Genomic DNA, 22773 nt, shown 5'->3' with positions numbered 1-22773 from the left:
GTTTAAATGCAGAACAATATAGTACAACAGGGATTCTAGACATAACTTTTCTCCATAGCGAACGTAAGCAATTCTGAATCCTTATGGATGGGGGCAGCTGTGTCCTGCTGTGCTGGAGACTGGCTAAAGTAATCGGAAATTATCTCAATTAACTTCTAGGTAAAATCAATGTTTATTAAAGAATAAGTAATAAAAATGTGTTAATTTGAAACTCACCTAAAGGCTATTAAAAGTCAACAGTAAGAGAAGCAGTTGTCGTTTTTCTTTTTTAGCATGTGAAATTAGGTTGTTATTTTGATGATAGTGATTATATCAACTGTTCCTCCTTACAATCACAAGATACTTTTAGATCATGGAGACTAAAATTATCAACCACTAATTTGGAGCTCAAATTAACAGCAACATTTCTTAAAATTGCCATTGTCGTAACTATGTGCACATGCCCAAGGTAGCATATTTAAACCAAAAAAAAGTAATTCTAGTTTCCGATTAAAAAAGAGATCTCTCAATCTCCTGTTTCAAATGAACAAGGAAACATTCATCCAAAAATCCACAAAGAAGACACCTTGACCTCAAGAAAACATGTTTAGAGATTAAGTTTATAGCTGAGAATTGTAGAATTAAGAGGCAGAAAAAAACATATAGCAATCCTTAGATAAAGTATTTATAACAATTATGCCTGTCATCTCTCATATCTAAATGTCTATTTATATGAGGCATTATGTTACTTTGTTTAGTGAAAAAGGTTTGCAGGTATTTTCAGTGAAAACCGTTAAACTCAAACAAGTGGTCTTTGTATTTATTTTTAATTGTAAAGTTTTTGCTGAAGAAATATTGCCCAATCAAAGAATAATAAGTAATAGTGATAAAACCCAAGACATATGATGACTTAGAAAATATATCACTCTTTGTGAAGACAAAATGAAGACAGACCTTAATATATAAGACATAAAGTAAAAAAAAAAAAAAATAAGAGTTTAAAAATGAGATACAGTTTCTCTTGATGAGCATAGAATTAACTTTCCTTGGTCAAATAGATATATTCTGGATTTCTATTTATTCTTCCATAACGTTGGTAATTTATATCTTTCAATAAATTTGTACCTTGTATCTAAGTGGTTCATGGTATTGTCATAATATATTTCATGATGGTTCTTTATTCTTATTTTAATACTTGTAGGAGGAATATTAATGATGGCTCATTTTATGCCTAGCCTTACTAATTTATCTTAACTTTTAAATATTTGTTTTTATCAATTTAGGTCAAATAATATTAGTTCTATTATAATTTTTAAAGAAACAGTTATTGGTTTTTTTGATATTTTATGTTGTTTTTCTGTTATCTTTTTCACTGATTTCTACTCTTCTCTTTTATTGCATCGTTTTACATGGGCTTATTTTACAATTGCTTTTCCAGGATTTTTTCCTCCTGACTTAAAGCAAGCAAACAAAAATACCTACAATTACCTTAATTTGGGGGAGAATGTGGTTATGTTGCTCATATACTCAAATGTGTATACATATCTCACACATGCACACACAGGCGCGCGCACACACACACACACACACTCCCCACGCCCTGACTTTCTTGAGTAAGAAATAGTTCATTCTTACCCAGTGTTTCCCTTCCCAAAGAATACATCGATTATAGTATTTTTCTATTTATTCCTGACATTTTAAATTAAATTTGATTTTAAAATGAGAGCTTTGGCCTTATTAATGTGTAAAGCATATAGTTAAAATAATGGTGTTTTATTAATATTTATTTAATGTGAATATTTGCATCTTTTACTCATAAGAAGGATAATTTGCTACTTTATTCTGTTAAGCTGTCTTCATTATTCTGGTATCAGAAAAAATGAATAATGATAACAAAATTACTATCATTATTGTAAACCAATGTCTCTATAATGCCACTCAAGAGCTTTATTAATGTAGTTGCTTTCTTTAGTTTTCTACAAATCTATGAGATTGATTGATTGATCTTTTCCATACAGTTTCATTTCCAGTTAAGACATATTGCTGAGAATTGTATACCCAGAATTAGCTACTGACCTGATAAAATCTATGTAAAAAAAAATTTATGAAATCAGATTGGTGGGACTACCTGTAAAATTCATTTTTGCTTTTTATTTTCATGTGTTTGTGTGATAAATAAATTAGAAAAAATAAAATTTTATATCATACTTCAAGAGGAAGAAATGAGGAAAGTCAAAAGCCAACAAAATTAACATACTGCCTTCTATGTCACATTCTTCTGTAGTTCAATGATAATGTAGAGACAAACAATCCAGGCAACTACTCAGCTCCTAAGAGTAAGAAGTCTATATTTTTTGAAGAATTAATTATTTTGGTTACATAATAGTTTTACACATTTAGGGGATATATGTAATGTTTTCATATAAGCATACAATGTGTAATAATCAAATCAAGGTAATTGGGGTATCCATCACTTCAAGCATTTACCCATTATTTGTTTTAGAAACGTTTTGATTTCATTCTTTTAGTTATTTGTAAATGTACATATTGTTGACTATAGTTGCTCTGTTGTGCTATCCTTTTCACCTAAGCCTGGTATGGAGTAGAATATTCAAAGCTCCTTCTGATCGCTTGTAACTATTATGATTCACCGTATTCTATAATAATCTTTATTCCTATTAATGTATTTGTTAACTCTATAGTCTTTTTCTGAACTAACAGTGTTTACCATCTATCTCTAAAAAAAATGTGGAATCTAATGTGGACAGAATGGTCCATTAATAGTCACTAAAATATAAAATCTTGTATATTAAATGTATGTTTTTAAATCCCATTTTGCTTAACTTTTGTCTTGATGTTATAGAAAAGTAGAATACTCTATTTACAAGAACCAGATTTTGAAATCTCAAGCTCCAGAACAGGGAAATATAAAATTCTGTTGTTTAAGCTACCATCTATGGCATTCTTCTAGAGTGAAATAAACTTAAAGAGACAGTTATTTTTAACTCACCAATATTGATCTACTAATTCCCAGCACTTTTTCTTTCTTAGGTTTAGTAATTGGAATTCAAAATGTGTTATCTCTCTATTAATATTCATTTCCTTCCCTCCCCATCTCTCTTGTCTTCCTAGCTTCCTTTTCCCCTTCTTTCTCTCCCTTCCTCTCTCTTTTTCTTTCTGGTATTTTTCTCACTTAACCCAATTCAATATTCAGCCATGTAAGACTTCTATAAAGGATTAGAATATAGTAAATAATTATTCCAATTTCTTTAGGAATATAAAGCATCTCTCAAATTGCCTTTTAATTTTAACATATTTATTTATATTAATATTTATTATTTACATCTTGAAAATATGCATATTTTAGATGAGTAGATTATATGAATAAGCTTTTAATTTTTCCCACTGGATAAATAAAGACAGAAGAGTATGAATCTTAAAAGATTAATGTACAATGAAAGGCAAAATGTACTTTCTTTTTTTTTTTTTTTTTTTTTTTTTGAGACGGAGTTTCGCTCTTGTTACCCAGGCTGGAGTGCAATGGCGCAATCTCGGCTCACCGCAACCTCCGCCCCCTGGGTTCAGGCAATTCTCCTGCCTCAGCCTCCCGAGTAGCTGGGATTACAGGCACGCGCCACCATGCCCAGCTAACTTTTTGTAATTTTTAGTAGAGACGGGGTTTCACCATGTTGACCTGGATGGTCTCGATCTGTTGACCTCGTGATCCACCCGCCTCGGCCACCCAAAGTGCTGGGATTACAGGCTTGAGCCACCGCGCCCGGCCTGTACTTTCTTAAATCTTTTGCTGAACTGACTTGCATTACTAATTTTTATATATCTTGCTTCTCAATCTGATTAATTTGCTCTTATATAGGAAGTCAATAACTTAGGGAGTGTAAATTAGTTCAACCATTGTGGAAGACAGTGTGGCGATTCCTCAAGGCCTTAGAAATAGAAATTCCATTTGACCCAGCAATCCCATTACTGGGTATATATCCAAAAGACTATAAATCGTTCTACTATAAGGACACATGTACACGAATGTTCATTGCAGCACTGTTTACAATAGCAAAGACCTGGAATCAACCCAAATGCCCATTGATAATAGACTGGATTGGAAAAATGTGGCACATATACACCATGGAATATTATGCAGCAATCAGAAATGATGAGTTCGTGTCGTTTGTAGGGACATGGATGAATCTGGAAAACATCATCCTCAGCAAACTGACACAAGAACAGAAAATGAAACACCGCATATTCTCACTCATAGGTGGGTGACGAAAAATGAGAACACATGGACACAGGGACGGGAGTACTAAACAGTGGGGTCTACTGGGGGGAAAAGGGGAGGGCCAGTGGGAGGGGGAGGTGGGGGGGATAGCCTGGGGAGAAATGCCAAATGTGGGTGAAGGGGAGAAGAAAAGCAAAGCACACTGCCATGTGTGTACCTACGCAACTGTCTTGCATGCTCTGCTCATGTACCCCAAAACCCATAATCCAATAAAAAATTAAAAAAAAAAAAAAAAAAAAAAAAAAGAAGCCAAAGTCAATTAGTGAAGTTATGAACTTTGGTCATGGAGAATATTTTGATTTCTTCATCACATTGAACTTCCCACAGCACTACCACCCTACGACACACAACTGTCATAAATTTCCAGACTATTTTCCACTTCCAAGATGAGAAACAAGATATTTATATGAGAGCACATCTACCAAAGTAAGAATTAATCACTTTTTATCCAAAGAGAATGGAAAAGATTGCAAAATCTTTGGAGCATATGGATGGCATGGCTATTTATACCTCGAAAAGTTTTTGTAATTGTCTTTGGAACATTAATAGAAATAGAGTGAGATAGATACAGGGAGCCAGATATCTGACAGTTGTAGTTACTCAGAAAAATAAAGATCAAGGTAATCCACATTAGGGTGACGATGCTGGGGATGAAGAACAAGGGTATTTAATATGAACAGTTAAAACTTGCTGATTCTTTTATCATGTGGAAATATGATGGAAACAGAAACATAAAGTAAACTTGTTTCTAGATTTCTGGCTTGGGAAATTGAGTAACAACTGGATAAATTTCTAAAATAAATAATTCAGGAAGTGAATCCATTTTTAGAATATCCATATTTACTTTATTTTCCTCTTATCATTAATTCACAACTGTTTATTAAGCACTTCTTGGAAGCATGTTTAGATCCATAAAGGGAAAATAAAATAAAATATGTTGTCTTTTGATTCAAGTTGTTTTCTATTTAATTATAGTGATAAAGTAAATAATAAAAGAGCATGTTTTATAAAGTAAATTGTAGTAAATGTTATTTTAAAAGGTCAGATAAATCCTTATAAGAGTTCAGAGGGGAGAAGTGGTACTTTAGGGGAAGATTTTGTAAACTTATTCTGTTAATGGCCAGGTACTAAGTGTTTTAGCTTTGTAAGCCAAGAGGCAAAATTAAGACTGTTATGTAGGTATGTATGTATCGACTGAAGAAAACAAATTTCCACAAATAACTTATTGTTAAAATCCAAAAGCATCATTGTATTAGTCATCTTAGGCTGCCATAACAAAATATCACAGACTGGGTTGCTTAAATAATAGAAATTCATTTTCTCACAGTTTGGAGTCTGAGTACTGGCAGGTTTGGTTTCTCCTTAGTCTTCTCTCCTAGGCTTGCAGATGGCTGTCTTCTGCCTGTGTCTCCTCATGACCTTTTACTGTATGCTCACAGCCTTGGTGTCTCTTCCTTTTCTTAGAAGAACACAAAGTCTATGATATTAGAGCTCTATCTTTATTTACTTATTTAACCATATTACCTGCTTAAAGATGCTACCCTATCTCCAAATACAGTCACATTGGCGGTTATGGTTTCAATATTAGAATTTTGAGGAAACATAATTCAGTACACAACAGCAATGATAATAATGACTGGGCAAAAATTCTGTAATACAAGTCTGCCAATGAGAAGAATAGGAGTAGTGGGGGGGGGATAACATTTTTTCTCGATTACAGTTCAAAGTTAGTGTTTCCTACATTGAAAATTGATTGCAAAAATCTGTTAACGCTCATCTGTAATGAGATTCTGTTTTGAATCTTTAGAAATATCTTTTCACAAATAAGTTGCACTTGTTACACTTAAAATGCCAAATTATTCTTTGTCTCATTGAGATTCATCATGTGGAAGCAAGGAAGGAAGGAAGAAAGGAAGGAAGGAAGGAAGGAAGGAAGGAAGGAAGGAAGGAAGGAAGGAAGGAAGGAAGGCAGAAAAAAAGAAAGGCAAGCAAGCAGGAAGGCACAGAAACAGAAGAACATGGTATTTTTATCAAGCGATTTTTCTCCTGTCTCACTGCAAGCACCATTGAGTCTGCATTGTTAGAACTACTAGCAGAATAATGAAAAGTGAATACATTATCTAATATAGTTAAATTACTGAGAGTTAAATGGATGACCTGACTCTAAATGTATTATAAGTATAAATTAAGAGAGGTAATATGTAATAAAATTGATTAGAGTTAGAATGTGAATTAATATATAGTTCTCATCTGATCCCAAATGTATTTCTACACAATGTTTCTGTCAGGTGATCTTCTCAATGAATATACCTGATTAAATGAATTTTTAAATGTCCTCTACTCTTTTCTTTTTATTCCATTCCCTTTTATTCTCATGCTTACAAAATAAACTTGTTTTTTATTCTTAGTCCATTTTTAGTTAGGTAAAGTTTTTTTTTTTTTTTAACATTGCACTAGGTACATTAAGTAAAGTTACATTAGGTAAAGGTTTTTTATAAAATTTAATTTAGCAATTTAGTTTTTATTTCCACTTTGCAACCCTCAAGGAAATTCAAAAGTTACATAATCTATAACATTTATCATAAGCACAATTGAAGTTGGGGTAATGAGTAAATGAGAGAAATAATGTGGCTGAATACTCTATGAAGTGATTATTTCGCCTGGATTTTTATTGACAGAAAATGTACCTAGAAAAAAAAAAAAGCACACAATATGTGTGCCACAGGGGTACATCTAACATAATTTTTGCTTTTAGTAAAAAAAAATATATATATATACTCCTAATGTTTTACTGACTACTAAATCAAAACAATATATTTTTTAAAAGTAAAAAGAATAATAATGTATTCCACTAACATTTTTCATACTGCAATGTATTTTTCAATATTGTAGCCCTATTTTTAACAACCAAATACTTTTTTTTGAAATTTAAAGTTGCCCACTATCATAGTCAATAAAACTCTTGTTAGTTTACTGTGAAATGTATTATACTGATGGCAGCTGCAAACCACATGGAACAGCCACTGCCATTATGCTTGCTACAGAGGGAGGCATGGCTGGGGCTGCATGCTCCCACGGAGTTGGCGGGAGTCAGGGAAAAGCGGGAATCCTGTCCCTGCTGAGTTGGGATGGGAGTTCCCTGGGTGTCACTGAAGCTGCTGAAGCTATAGTTGTGGACCTGGGCATCCCTGTGCTCTTGGACCACAGGAGCAGGTTGAAGCCCAGCCTTCCCATGCGCAGCTGCAGCTGCTCATGTCAGGGTTGCACACCTGGAACTCCAGTCCATGGAGCAGGCAGGAATCCTGCCCTCCTGAACACAACTGCAGACACTCAAGTTGTGGCGGTGGACCTAGGCAACTCTGCACTTTTGGAAGCCTGAGAAGTTCCCCTTCGCCCTTGGAGGCTCAAAAGTGCCTGCTTAAACTGTCTGGCTTCTCCCTGCTGTCCGAACCCATTCTAATCTCTGAGAAAAGTTAGTGCCGAGTCCAGGCACTGTAGCAGCCTGGCAGTGTGCACATGCCCAAGGCAGTGCTGACATGCCAGCCACCTGTTCCCTCAGCTCCAGCTGCCTCGGCTCCCTCTGGACTCCTGTGCTGAGGAGCATAGGAGTGAAGTTGAGGTGGTGCTCTGGGCAACTCAGTGCTGGCCTGCAAGTGCTCCTTGCCCTGAGCTAGGGCTATGACTTCCTCTTTGGGCACTGTGGTTCCTGGTATCTCCAAGTTCCTAGATGCCACCATGTTCCCTTGTGCCAGGCATTGAAGCTACTTGCACTGCACTTGGTTTGCTATAGTTTCACAGATAGCTGTTGCCCATTCTGACACCTGGAGCTGACCACCCTGTGGCAGCAACTGGCGTGTCTGCCTGTGCAATGGCCAGATCCCATACTTGCTCACATACCCTTCACCGCTCCATGCCTGACTCACCATTGGCAGGCATGGAATCTTTTATGGTTTATAATAAAACTGTGAATCTCTTTACCGAAAGGGTTGGAAGAAAACTATATGTCATACTATTTCATTTCAACTAGGGACATGTAAAACTTTCCACCATTGCTAACATTTATTATTTTATGACATATCATGGAGAACTTCCAATCATTAGAGATAAAACTAAATAATCACTGAAAATTATATTGTTGAAATGTTGAAGTGCAGACATTAGTTGCCTTATGAAAATGTGATGCAAGTTATTACACAAGAGCACAGTCCTTTAAAACTTAAAACATTGTAATTCCATTTGCATTTATAATTTACAAATTAAATTTATAAGAAAATAAAAAAGTTCAACAGAACTTTAGAATTCTGAAATATAAAACATATTAAGACAATAAATAACTGTACTTAGAACGTATCTTTTGAGGCATATTAAGAGTCATTTTGTCCAGATATGACACGATATTTACATCTGCTATACATAGCTTTTGTGAAATGATTATCCCTATGATTACAAAGAGTAATAAAAACTCAACTTGTATTCAAGACATCACATTCCACCTTTGAGAAACATTATTTTAAGCTTACTGTCAATTTAAAAAATAAGAAAAGATTACACAGAAAAATCTCAGAAAGAATGCAAGTTTTCTATAACTATTTGAAATCCTAAATGCTTTTGTAATGTTATTCAGTCTTTTTTATAATCAGTAAAGGATATATAAACAGAAATAATACTTTCTATTACAGAGTTTTACCATATTTGTTTATTGCCTAATATTATTTCCATATTTCTATACTTGTATAAATTTTAAAAACATTTGTTAAATTATGTCACATTATTAAATACATAGTCTTGATAATTTATACTATAATTAAATGTTTCTATCTTTTAAAGCTTATAATGCAGTATTCCATTATATTATTTTCATACTACAATAGCATGTGATATAAAATTAGGCCAGATATAAATAATTGGTCAGTAGATAAATGGCAAATTTACATGATTTCAATAATATTCGTGTTACCCTCATTTTAAATTTTTTATTTTTAAAAGCTTAATATTGTAGAAATTACTTCTCAATGACATCTACAAGTATTTTCCTCTAATTATAAAAGTAACATGTTATTTTTAAAAAATTATACCTTAGCAAAATCTACACAAAAATTAATCTCTACCTAAATACAACTGCTGTTAATCCTTTTTACCTTTAACGTTTTAGTTAAATTATGTGGGCTTTTGTCATTTCATATGTATTTATACCACTTAATTTTTTTAATAATAAGTTACAAGAATATGACAGGTTCTAATTTTTTCTACATAATGCTCTACAGTGAGTGCTACACTATGCACTCTCAGTTACATCTCAACATTTACTTGCAATCTTATTTCCCAGTTTTCTTTTCATGTTTTTAGTACTCCATGTTAATTAGAACTTATTCTTCAATCAACTTTAGATATTCTCCACCCTGTATTTCTAAACCATGACCCATGGCACACTGTTTTGTTTCTAAGATGTCCGTTGCAAAGAGTTACAATTATCACTATAATGTGGAATTTTACATAATCCCACAACATAAAATAAAGGGCAATTGTTCATTCAGGAGATTGCACATGCTGTGTGCTATAGTGTAATGACAGCTGAAAATCATTGTTTCATAGTATCATTCTTCTATTATCCTAAATAAACTTAATATTCAAAATGAAACACTTTTTTAACGTTTACTCAAGGTATGGTAATATGCTAAGCATTTTACAGAATGAAGTTTTCTGATTTATAAATATAAAAACTTCAGGATGAGTTATTTATTTACAAAAAGAGCTATTTTGTCAGTGTGATAATCTGTTTTCACCATATTTGCACATATAATAATAAGATGGATAGCCTTGAATTACTGAGGTCTAAATAAAAGTGACAAAAGGTAGCACATACTCAATATGTTCACCCCCAATATGGCTTGTACCTCCAAGTACAAAGAAAGCCTTTGGGAGCAATATAAGCTCCATTTGTTTGCAGGTTTCCTGGCTTTGGGTTGGGCAATTTTTAAGGCATTCATTTAAAAATTTTTTAATTGGTTTGAGAAGAAGGGTTTCTATATGGAAGTGTGACAAATTATTATAAACATGATGGTTTAAGACAACATGAATTTATTATCCTCTAGTTCTGGAGGTTAGAATCTAACTTTGACTCTCTTGCCTCCCTTTTATGCATTTAAGGATCCCTGTGATTACATAATCCAGGATAATCTATCTATCTTAACATCTTTAATCACATTCTTAAAGTTGCCTTTGTCTTAAAGCCGCTATTTACAGGTCCTGGAGATTCAATTATGCACATATTTGGGGGGAGTTATTATTCCTACCAAACCAAACTGAATTATGTAATTATTTATTAGACAATGTGGAACTCTGAAAATTACTGAGAAGCAACATCATCTGAATGTTGGGTGTGCATTAAGAAGCAAAAGAAAAAATACAATGTGGCTTCAGATTTAACTTAGAATATTTTATAAATAAATTATAGGTAACACATTATTCTTGGTGAAAATGAACATAACACATTATTTAGAGAATTCTATCTGTCTACGTTATTTGTATTTTGTGGGTCAGTTATATCAAATACCTGCATTCTTAAATGAAAAGTAAAACTTAGATTTGAGTTTGTTGTGAATTTTAGCATGTCATTTAGTGAGAAACATGAGAGCTCTTTGATGAAATGGCATTAAATTTTAAGTAAGGGATGGTATTGGCCATATAAATTATGATTGGGGCCAGATTAATTTTCTGGGGTTACATATGAATGAGAAAATGGGTGTTAGCATTTTTATGAGGTCACAAAGTGTCTGTTGTTGAATAATGACTATGAATAAATATCCTATCAACTGAATTTTAATCGTCCTCCTGTTCTACTTTGAAGGAATCACTTCAGTAATGGATAGGTACTTACTACTTATCATTTCATTGCAGGACTCACTTTAAAACACAGCTGACCATTTAACAGCCGGCTTATATTTTAATTCATCTTATATTAAAAAGTAGATTATCTCTTTGTTACCTTGTTGTCATGAATCCCTTGGTATGACTGACACAACCGTATAAGTAAAATACAATGTGATGAACACACATCAGACAGAACAACAATTAATAAACGAGGATTACTATATCATATGTTTTTGTATGTGAAATATTATATTATGAACTGTAAATCCTACTTTGTCTAATGTTGTGCTGCTGGAAGACAATGTCCAAGAGATCAGTTAAAGAAAAACAAAAAGTGAGTTCTATGGCTATAGAACTTAGAGAGGGTAGATTTTTTTCTACAAGAGCTGCCTCAGATGCAGAGTTAGGTACTTAAGTACTTGTTTAGAAAGACCTTCACTACCTAATACAACTCAGACTGAATTGGCTGATAATTACATTTAAACTTGGAGAACAAGGACATAGAATATACTCTTATTTTGGAGCAAGATATAGTTAAATACTTTTTAATATTAAAACTGTGAGTTAATGATACTCTATTGAAGCTATGTAAATCTTGTTATAAACACAGAAGCTAATTAATTTTATATGTTACAATTTTGAAGAAATCCAATGTCAGTGTTTACATATCAATGGTTAATATATGCAAATAGTAGATGCTTTTGGGAAAATGTGGTGATTATGATAGCTCAAAATTTTACCTTGATTTAAAACAAGAAAGATTAATGTATTAGACTGAAGTGACTTAGCTCTAAAGTATGCATTTTATGGTACATAAGGTTCACAAAGTCTTCTTTAGAATGTTATAGACTTAAAAGCATTCACCTTTATTTTGCTATAAATTATTATAGAATATTATTGATATAATTTTTATTTTATTTTAGCAATGAAGCCTGCTATATTTAAAACACCTTTTAAGTAAAATGGGTCAAAATGAGTACTTTTAAAAATGTGTATGCCTTTTTATCCTCATTAACAATCATATCCTCTATTTTTTTCCTTCTTTTCAAAATAATAGAAAGGTCTGCCTTAATTGTCTTACAATTATCTTATTCTTTATCCTCTTAAGATATAGACCTTTCCTTTTTGAGACTGACAAAAATATTGAGATTTAACTAGTCCAGGAAAACATAATAGTGTGCTAGCCTTTGGCCCCTGGGTATTTTCATTATTGCTTTTGCTGCTTCTGACTGACACTGACGATGCCCACTGACAATGTGCAGTCTTCCCCAGGTCTTCTGGTCACTTCAAGTTTCTGGTCTATCAAGTCACAAGTGGGCTCACAGACTGGCCTCTGGCTCTTTGCTTATGTTTTCATCTATCAAGGATCTATTTACTTATTTTCTCTGCATGTCTACAAAGGAGTTCATGGTCCCAGAGTTTGGCATATTACAGTGGTAGTTTTATCATGGTCCTAATGTTCCTACTTCAGTCTGGTAATCTTTGTTTTGTTACTTTTTTTAGAGTCATTTTCTCCCTCTTCCCCTGTCGAACTTATGTATTGCCAGGGCAAGTAGGTACAGGTAACTATAAACAGTTGCAACATTAGTTTCTCTGATCTGTGAACCCTTTCCAAAATTCAGTTTGCAAGACTAAAATTTTGAAAAATACTGTAGGGATTTTTAAAAAATGTCTGCTAGAAATACTTATTTTAAAAATTATTACATCTAATGGGAGGGGACAGTAACCTGGTTTTGTTTCTGTTGTGTGTTATGAATTATTCCATCCTCCCCAGCTAAGCAATGTCCACCTAATTTTTATTACGAGTCTCAATTCCCTCCCACCTTCACACATTTTCAGTAGATGCCTTATCATTCCAAAGACAGATTAAGATGAGATATGGGTTACTCTTCCCTCTGCAGTTCTCTTTTAGGAGTCCTGAGGATGAGTATACTATCAAACATCCTGGAAGTCTGTAAGTAGAAGCCAGGGAATTAAATGCCTTTATATGTCTTATTTTGCCCTATATTTCAAGGATATTATCCCTTTAACATTATGTTTTCATTATTTTTGGAAGTGAGTAGCTATTTAATCTTGTTGTATTTTTTCCCAATTTAATAACTGGAAGACTATGACAATGAGGTAAGGAGAGTATTTAGTTCTTCCAGGGCAAGATTTAAGTCAATATTGCCCTTAAATCAGTAACTGCCCATGCTTACTATGAATGATACACCAACTGAAATTAGTGATTTCCCTTTTGTGTACTCATTACCATTCTTTATATCTTATATATGTTTTAATACATTTTCAGTTGTTCTCAGGTGAATGTTCAGAATGCTAACTCTCCCAAATAGCTGGAATTATAGGCAGAAGCCCCCACACTTGGTCAATTTTTGTATTTTTAGTGGAGGTGGATTTTAAGGGTTTAACCATGTTGGACAGGCCGATCTCAAACCCCTGACCTCAGGTGATCTGTCCGTACCAGCCTCACAAGGTGGTGGGATTACAGACGTGAACCACCATGGAGGCTGAGGCAAGAGAATCACTTGAACCTGGGAAGCAGAGGTTGTAGTGAGCTGAGATCATACCACTGCATTCCAGTCTGGGCAACAGAGCAAGACACCATCTCAAAAAAACAACAACAGCAAAAAAGAATGCTTACTCTCACATCTCTGGTGCTCTTCCTTTGCCAATTCCCTGGTCTAAAGTGCTTAAGAATTCCTAGAGACACACTAGTCATCAAATAAATATGGAAAACATTCCATATATAATATCCCTTTTATGGAAGTTTATAACATACATTAGAATTGGAAATCCTCTAAACCAATCTATGGTAAAGAAATCTGCTTAACTTTGTTTTGCACTCTATTTCTCTCAAAGTTATTTTATCCTAGCATCTTTTGTTCTCCCAATAATATCTCATAAAACTAGGATTCTATAGAACAAATTCTAAGAAACAGTGCTTTCACTAGTAAATTGAGATGCTTAATTTAGGGGGAAGAAAAAACTTGGAACAGACAATGGATTAATGAAGACTATGGAAGAGTAGCATGACCAGCTGAAAAAACACATTCAATTCTTCTATCCTTGTCATTTCTTTACGAGTTTTGCCCTGCTGATGCCTAGCAGATGTCAAAATGAGCAGTAAAACCGTGTGGGTGTACATGGGTTCCTTAATGACAAGTTCTTGCTTCCTAAGACTAGAACAATATAATCAAAATAGAAGTTTAAATTTCTTTTTTACTTTTTAATACAAAGCAACAGTTTATTTAAGATTTCTTGCTATTCATCTACAAACGATACAGTATAATAACTTACCCTGAAAACCTGTATTAATTCATGCATTTTTTAACAGCAACTTAAAGCAAGAAAAAAATTCACTTGATTATATCTGTTTATCCCATGCTGCACTGTCATAGTTGCTCACAAATAAAAGCATGATATTTTATTAATCAGACTACTCTAGGAAAATTAAAAACGCATGAAATAGAAATAAAAATTTTCAAAACAAAAGGACAGGTAATTTATTAATTTAATACAGTAATTTAAATACTTTCTAAACTTTCTTATTTCAAAGAGTAAAGTTATACTTATTGAGCTTCTGAGAAATGGATCTGTGGCCTTCAAATTTTATCCTATTATATCACCTTAAACATGCACATTACAGGGTCATCCTTTTGGTGATGCCTATTAGTTCCATCTCTTTGCAGAACAATCCATTATAATGAACTCATGCTATCATTTCGCCCCCAAGGACTGTCTGCTTTATGAACTCTGCTTTGAAATTAACACCTTCATTTTCTTCTTTTTTTCCCCAATCAAATTCAAAACTTAATTTAAAGTAGCAAAGACAGATTAAGCTATTTGCATTTTAATTTAGATTCTCATTGATATTTTCATTTTTTAAAATTTAGTTACTTATCCAAAGTAACTAAAAAATGGCAATCTTTCAAGGGGAGAGCACAGTGATTCCTTTTAATTCATTTTTATTTTTCATTCCTGTCTCTTTAGAATTATGTCACAACTTTTTGTAGTCTGGTGAGCAATACTATAGCTAACATGTGAATTAAGGTGTGTATTCTGACTTACTAATGAAAGAGTAACCTTTAAAATTACTGTTATATAACACTTAACATCCAAAACTATATTTTCCAAGTTATTATTCTTCAATATACCACCATGAATTTTGCATCCTGAGATAACCTCCCTTCTTTCCGTACATGTCAATTCAATTTAATACATCAGTCATGAAATAAATTTACCCTGACTACTGTCATACATTTCTCTAGGTGCAGAGATTTCAGAAGTAATTAAATCTCCTGGTGCCTTTAAGGTCCTCCAGGTTATAAAAAATAGATTGGTGTGTAAATAAATAATTGCGATTTTATGCAATGAGTTCTAAAACAGATATATAAATTTAATGTTGGATCACAGAATTGGAAAACACTATACCACTTGCCCTCAGGAATAGTTATCAAGACGAGGGCAGAGTAGACCTAAAACGTGAAGAAAATTCCATGTTATTTACAATCTTCTGACTCACTTCAAATATTCTGTAGAATCTAGACCCACCATAACATGTAGACATGGATGACATTCAGTAGAGAGCTAATGTATCAGAACACCTACAGATAATGAAAGAGGACATATTAGGAGTCTAAGAGCAAACAACTTATAAAATTAGTAATAAAAAATGCTTTTTCACCATAAATCTTTAAAATAAAATCTGTTTTATGTTTTACATTTTAAAATGATATCTGATCTTTGACAAACCTGACAAAAACAAGCAATGGGGAAAGGATTCCCTATTTAATAAATGGTGTTGGGAAAGCTGGCTGGTCAATTGCAGAAAGCTGAAACTTACTTACATCTTATAGAAAAATTAACTCCAGATGTATTAAAGATTTAAACATAAGACCTAATACCATGACAACCCTAGAAGAAAACCTAAGCTATACCATTCAGGGCATAGGTATGGGCAAGGACTTCGTGACTAAAACACCAAAAGCAGTAGCAATAAAAGCTGGAATAGACAAATGAGATCTGATTAAATTGAAGAGCTTCTGCACAGCAAAAGAAACTATCATTAGAATGAGCTAGCAACCAACAGAATGAGAAAAAAATTTGCAATCTAGCCATTCGATAGAGTTAATTTCCAGAATCTACAATAAACTTAACAAATTTACAAGAAAAAAACAACCAAGCCCATCAAAAAGTGGGTAAAGGATATGAACGGACACTTCTCAAAAGAAGACATTTATGCAGTCAACAAACATATGAAAAAATGCTCATCATCACTGGTCATTAGAGAAATGCAAATCAAAACCACATTGAGATGCAATCAAAACCATGCCAGTTAGAATGGTGAGCATTAAAAAATCAGGAGACAACAGATGCTGGAGAGGATATGGAGAAATAGAAACACTTTTACACTGTTGGCAGGAGTGTAAATTAGTTCAACCTTTGTAGAAGACAGTGTGGCAATTCCTCAAGGATCTAGATTTAGACATACCATTTGACCCAGCAATCCCATTACTGGTTATATACCCAAAGGATTATAAATCACTCTATTATAAAGACACAGGCACATGTATGTTTATTGTGGCACTGTTCACAATAGCAAAGATTTGAAACAAAATAAAGGATAGAAATACTTAACAATAGAAGTATTTAATTTGACATTATAATAATAATCACAGTGATGATTCAGAAAATTAACCTTTCTACTCTAAGTTGGAAGTGATCTAAGACTTTGGCATAATTGAGGAAGATATACAGTTGTCATTTTATTTTATTTTTAAATTATTATAATACTATATTATTATTTATTATTATTACTGTACTTTTAGTTCTGGGGTACATGTGCAGAACATGCAGGTTTGTTACATAGGTATGTATGTAACAATACAATGCCCATCAATGATAGACTGGATTAAGAAAATGTGGCACATACATACCATGGAATACTATGCAGCCATAAAAAAGGGTGAGTTTATGTCCTTTGCAGAGACATGAATGAAGCTGGAAACCATCATTTGCAGCAAACTGACACAAGAACAGAAAACCAAACACTGCATGTTGTCACTCATAAATGGGTGTTGAACAATGAGAACACATGGACATAGGGACAGGAACATCACACACCAGGGCCTGTTGGGGGTTGAGAGCTAGGGGAGGAATAGGAGAGGGTGGGGGTATAGGGGAGGGATAACATTAAGAGAAATACCTAATGTAGATAACTGGGTGATGGATACAGAAAACCACCATGTCACGTGTATACTTATGTAATAAACTTGCCTGTTCTGCACATGTAACCCAGAACTTAAAGTATCATAATAATTAAAAAATAAAATAAAATGACAGCTGTATATCTTCATCACTTTCAAACATTATGCCAATGTCTTAGATCACTTCCAACTTAGAGAAGGACGGTTAATTTTGTGAATCATCACTGTGATTACTATTATAATATCAAATTCAGTATTTCTATCATTCAGCACTTACTTGATTAGATGATGATATAATTTTTATACTATGAGAGCTTTATAAATTCGTATAAACCTTTTAAATCTTTTTTATTCTAAATGGCTATGACTGTGTTTACAATAAAATACAAAATATATATTACAAAATTTAAATGAACTAAAACAAAGTATTTCTCTCTTAATACTGGTCTTAAGAAACAATATCTTTGGGGCCAATTCACAGAACGATGTTTAGTACTCAATTATGTATTGTTCCTGAACACATCATGCTGATTTATTTATCCTTAGTATCTTTAGGTATATTCTTTCTTCTTGTGTAAATTTCTCACCATCAAGTATCTTTTGATATATTCTTTCTTCTTATGTAATGTTCTCACCATCCATCTATCAGCTAAAGCCCTGTTTTTGAAATTCTTATTAAATATAACTACATTCAGAAAGCCAAGAACTTGAGCATCTACTCTTTCCATTCTTATTCACTACCTATATAACACTGCTTCTGAAACTTGTTCATATTTTATATTTCTCTTTGTACTTCTTCACTTTTCACCGAGATTTGCTTACAGACTTAACTCATTTTGTTTTGTTTGTATTTCTATTCTTATCAACTAGCACAATACTGCTACATGATAGGTACTAATATTTTGACAGAAGAGTATAGGAGAAAGTACAGAACATAGAAATTAAAGGTAAATTATTAGAAGTAGCACTCTAAGGGCTGTTCAGATTAGAGGCTTTGATAATTCAATTCAGACTTTACAAATACTAGTCACTTGCATATGTCTATATGATTATACATCATTTTATCCTAGCTTTATATTCTTCATTCATTAAATCATAAAATTTATATTCTTTGTTCCAATGTTATGCTTACAAAACATCTTATTGTTCCAATTTGTCTTCATATGTCTTTTTCATAAAATGAATAATATATACTAGCATGACAAATTAAGTGCAGTTCCATTAACAATTAGGAATTTAATAGTAAATTAATCTCTCTATATTCTGTTTTATTACAAATGAAACTCATACACAATTATTGCTCGTGTGATATGTGTATATTAGAAACATTCAGTTTCTCTGTTACACTTTAAGGTAGTGATGCTTATTTATAGGTGCTATAGTAAAAAGCAATATAATTGAATGTATCGGGAATTTCAGTTCTCCATTGTTTAGGGACACTTTGTCTTATGTTTTCTTCATTTCTACTTGTACCCAATGTCAATGCCAAATTGCTAGCAAAGCAGGATCCAAAAACAAAACTTTTCAAGGGTAATCCCATTGAGCTATTTCCTAGTATGGCCATGTCAGTATTGTTCACTCACTCATATATTCCTTCACTCAGAAAATTAAGGTACCATCACAATCTTAATGTTGTTATAATCTAGCAGAATAGGGAACTAAAATATGTTGGATGCCACGTTAGTAATATGTATGTGATACACTGAATTAGTTTGTTCTTGCACTGCTTGTAAAGGCATTTCTGAGACTGGATAACTTATAAAGGAAAAAAGTAATTTATAAAAGAAATGTAAGTTTAATAAACTTACATTTCCACATAGCTGTGGAGGCCTTACAATCATGGCAGAAGATGAAAGAGGAGCAAAGGCAAATCTTACATGGCTGGAGGCAAGACAGCATGTGCAGGGAAACTACTTTTTATAAAACGATCAGATCTCGTGAGATTTATTCACTATCATGAGAACAGCATGGGGAAAACCCACCCCCATGATTCAATTACCTCCCCCTGGGTTTCTCCCATAACACATGGGGATTATGGGCAAAATAATTCAAGATGAGATCTGGGTGAGGACACTACCAAAACATATCATTCCACCCCTGGCCCCTCCCAAATTTCATGTCCTCACATTTCAAAACCAATCATACCTTCCCAACAATCCCCCAAAGTCTTAACTCATTTAGGCATCAACCCAAAAGTCCACAGTCAAAAGTCTGATCTGAGACAAGGCAAGTCCCTCCCACCTATGAACCTATAAAATCAAAAGCAAGTTAGTTACTTCCTAGAAACAATGGGGGGTACAGGCATTGGGTAAATATCCCCATTCCAAATGGTAGAAACCGGCCAAAATGAAGGAGCTACAGGCTTCATGCAAGTCCAAAATGCAGTATGTCAGTCTCTAAACCTTAAAGTTCAAAAGTGATCTTTAGACTCCATGTCTCATATTCAGATAACACTGATGCAAGACATGGGCTGCCATAGCCTTGGACAGCTCTGTCCCTGTTGCTTTGCAGGGTACAGTCCTCCTCCTGACTGCTTTCACAGGCTACAACTGAGTGTCTGGCTTTTCCAGGCACACAATGCAAGCTGTCAGAAAATCTACTATTGTGGGGTCTGGAGGACAGTGGCCCTCTTCTTACAGCTCCACCAGGTGGCACCTTAGTGGGGACTCTGTGTGGGAGTTCCAACCTCACATTTCCCTTTTGCACTGTCCTAGCAGAGGTTCTCCATGAGGGTTTCAGCCTTGCAGCAAATTTCTGCCATGACATCCAGGCATTTCTGTACCTCCTCTGAAATCTAGGTGGAGGTTTCCAAATCTCAGTACTTTACTTTTGTGTACCTGCAAGCCTAGCACCACATGTAACCCACCAAGGCTTGGACTTGCACTCTCTCAAGCAAGAGCCTGAGGTGTTTCTTGGCCCATTTCTGCCACACTGGAGCTGATGCAGCTGGGATACAGGACAATATATCCCAATGCTGGACAGACAGGGGTGCTCTGGGCCCAGAACAGTAAATCATTTTTCCCTCCTAGGCCTCTGAGCCTGAGATCAGAGGGGCTGTGCTGAAAGTCTGACATGCTTTGGAGACATTTTCCCATTATCTTGTTGATTAACATTCTGCTCCTTATTACATATAAAAATTTCTGCAGCAGGCTTGAATTTATTCCCCAAAAAGTCTTTTTTGTCTTTTGCATTATCAAGTCTCAAATTTTCCAAAGTTTTATGCTCTGCTTCCTCTTAAACACTAGTCACTTAGAAATTCTTTTCAGCCAGATAACCTAAATCATCTCTCTCAAGTTTAAAGTTCCACAGATGTCTAGGGTCAGGGAAAAATAGCACCAATCACTTTGCTAAAACATAACAAAAGTCACCTTTGCTCCAGTTTCCAAGTTTCTTATCTCCATCTGAGATGACCTCACCCCTCACCCTGGAATTTATTATCTATATCCCTATCAGAATTTTGGTCAAAGTCACTCATCAAGTCTATAGGAAGTTCTAAACTTTCCTGCATCTTCCTTTCTTCTGAGCCCACCAAGTCTCCAGGAAGTTCCCAACTTCTCCACAGTTTTCTGTCTTCTTCTGAGCCCTCCAAACTTTTTTTTTATTGCATTTTAGGTTTTGGGGTACATATGCAGAACATGCAAGACAGTTGCATAGGTACACACATGGCAGTATGTTTTGTTTGCTTTCTCCCCTTCACCCACATTTGGCATTTCTCCCCAGGCAATCCCTCCCCAGCTCCCCCTCTCCCTGGCTCTCCCCTTTTCCCCCCAATAGACCCCAGTGTTTAGTACTCCCCTCTCTGTGTCCATGTGTTCTCATTTTTCATCACCCGCCTATGAGTGAGAATATGCGGTGTTTCATTTTCTGTTCTTGTGTCAGTTTGCTGAGAATGATGTTCTCCAGATTCATCCATGTCCCTACAAACAACACAAACTCATCATTTCTGATTGCTGCATAATATTCCATGGTGTATATGTGCCACATTTTCCCAATCCAGTCTATCATCGATGGGCATTTGGGTTGATTCCAGGTCTTTGCTATTGTAAACAGTGCTGCAATGAACATTCGTGTGCATGTGTCCTTATAGTAGAACGATTTATAGTTCTTTGGATATATACCCAGTAATGGGATTGCTGGGTCAAATGGAATTTCTATTTCTAAGGCCTTGAGGAATCGCCACACTGTCTTCCACAATGGTTGAACTAATTTACACTCCCACCAACAGTGTAAAAGTGTTCCTTTTTCTCCACATCCTCTCCAGCATCTGTTGTCTCCAGATTTTTTAATGATCGCCATTCTAACTGGCGTGAGATGGTATCTCAATGTGGTTTTGGTTTGCATCTCTCTGATGACCAGTGACGATGAGCATTTTTTCATATGATTGTTGGCCTCATATACGTCTTCTTTCGTGAAGTGTCTGTTCATATCCTTTGCCCACTTTTGAATGGGCTTCCTTGTTTTTTTTCTGTAAATCTGTTTGAGTTCTTTGTAAATTCTGGATATCAGCCCTTTGTCAGATGGGTAAACTGCAAAAATTTTTTCCCATTCTGTTGGCTGACGATTCACACTAGAGACTGTTTCTTTTGCTGTGCAGAAGCTGTGGAGTTTGATTAGGTCCCATTTGTCTATTTTGGCTTTTGTTGCCAATGCTTTTGGTGTTTTGATCATGAAGTCCTTGCCTACTCCTATGTCCTGGATGGTTTTGCCTAGATTTCCTTCTAGGGTTTTTATGGTGCCAGGTCTTATGTTTAAGTCTTTAATCCATCTGGAGTTAATTTTGGTGTAAGGTGTCAGGAAGGGGTCCAGTTTCTGCTTTCTACACATGGCTAGCCAGTTTTCCCAACACCATTTGTTAAACAGGGAATCGTTTCCCCCTTGCTTGTTTTTGTCAGGTTTATCAAAGATTGTATGGTTGTAGCTATGTTGTGTTGCCTCTGATGCCTCTGTTCTGTTCCATTGATCTATATCTCTGTTTTGGTACCAGTACCATGCTGTTTTGATTACTGTAGCCTTGTAGTATAGTTTGAAATCCGGTAGTGTGATGCCCCCCACTGTGTTCTTTTTGCTTAGAATTGACTTGGCTATGCGGGCTCTCTTTTAGTTCCATATGAAGTTCATGGTGGTTTTTTTCAGTTCTGTGAAGAAAGTCAATGGTAGCTTGATGGGGATAGCATTGATTCTGTAAATTACTTTGGGCAGTATAGCCATTTTCACAATATTAATTCTTCCTAACCATGAACATGGAATGTTTCTCCATCTGTTTGTGTCCTCTCTGATTTCGTTGAGCAGTGGTTTGTAGTTCTCCTTGAAGAGGTCCCTTACATTCCTTCTGAGTTGTATTCCAAGGTATTTTATTCTTTCTGTAGCAATTGTGAATGGCAGTTCGTTCTTGATTTGGCTCTCTTTAAGTCTGTTATTGGTGTA

At 34.5% G+C, this 22773-nt stretch overlaps 2 long non-coding RNA genes across 4 annotated transcripts in view; one reads left to right on the top strand and one right to left on the bottom strand.

Annotated features, from left to right (window-relative positions):
* The window catches only part of LOC103788727 (uncharacterized), a 45999-nt gene extending 39392 nt beyond the window's left edge, over positions 1-6607 (top strand). For all 3 annotated transcript variants that reach the window (XR_013528450.1, XR_013528452.1, XR_013528451.1), the window contains 2 exons: positions 4169-4252; positions 6150-6607. This is a non-coding gene — a long non-coding RNA (uncharacterized LOC103788727). The remainder of the gene's footprint in view (positions 1-4168; positions 4253-6149) is intronic.
* The window catches only part of LOC144579879 (uncharacterized), a 487785-nt gene that overhangs the window by 359442 nt on the left and 105570 nt on the right, over positions 1-22773 (bottom strand). The gene's annotated exons all lie outside the window — the stretch shown is intronic.

Source organism: Callithrix jacchus, chromosome 17, assembly GCF_049354715.1.
Source record: "Callithrix jacchus isolate 240 chromosome 17, calJac240_pri, whole genome shotgun sequence".
NCBI lineage: Eukaryota > Metazoa > Chordata > Mammalia > Primates > Cebidae > Callithrix > Callithrix jacchus.
Note: the sequence above shows the minus strand (reverse complement) of the source record. Positions and strands in the feature narration are given on the sequence as shown.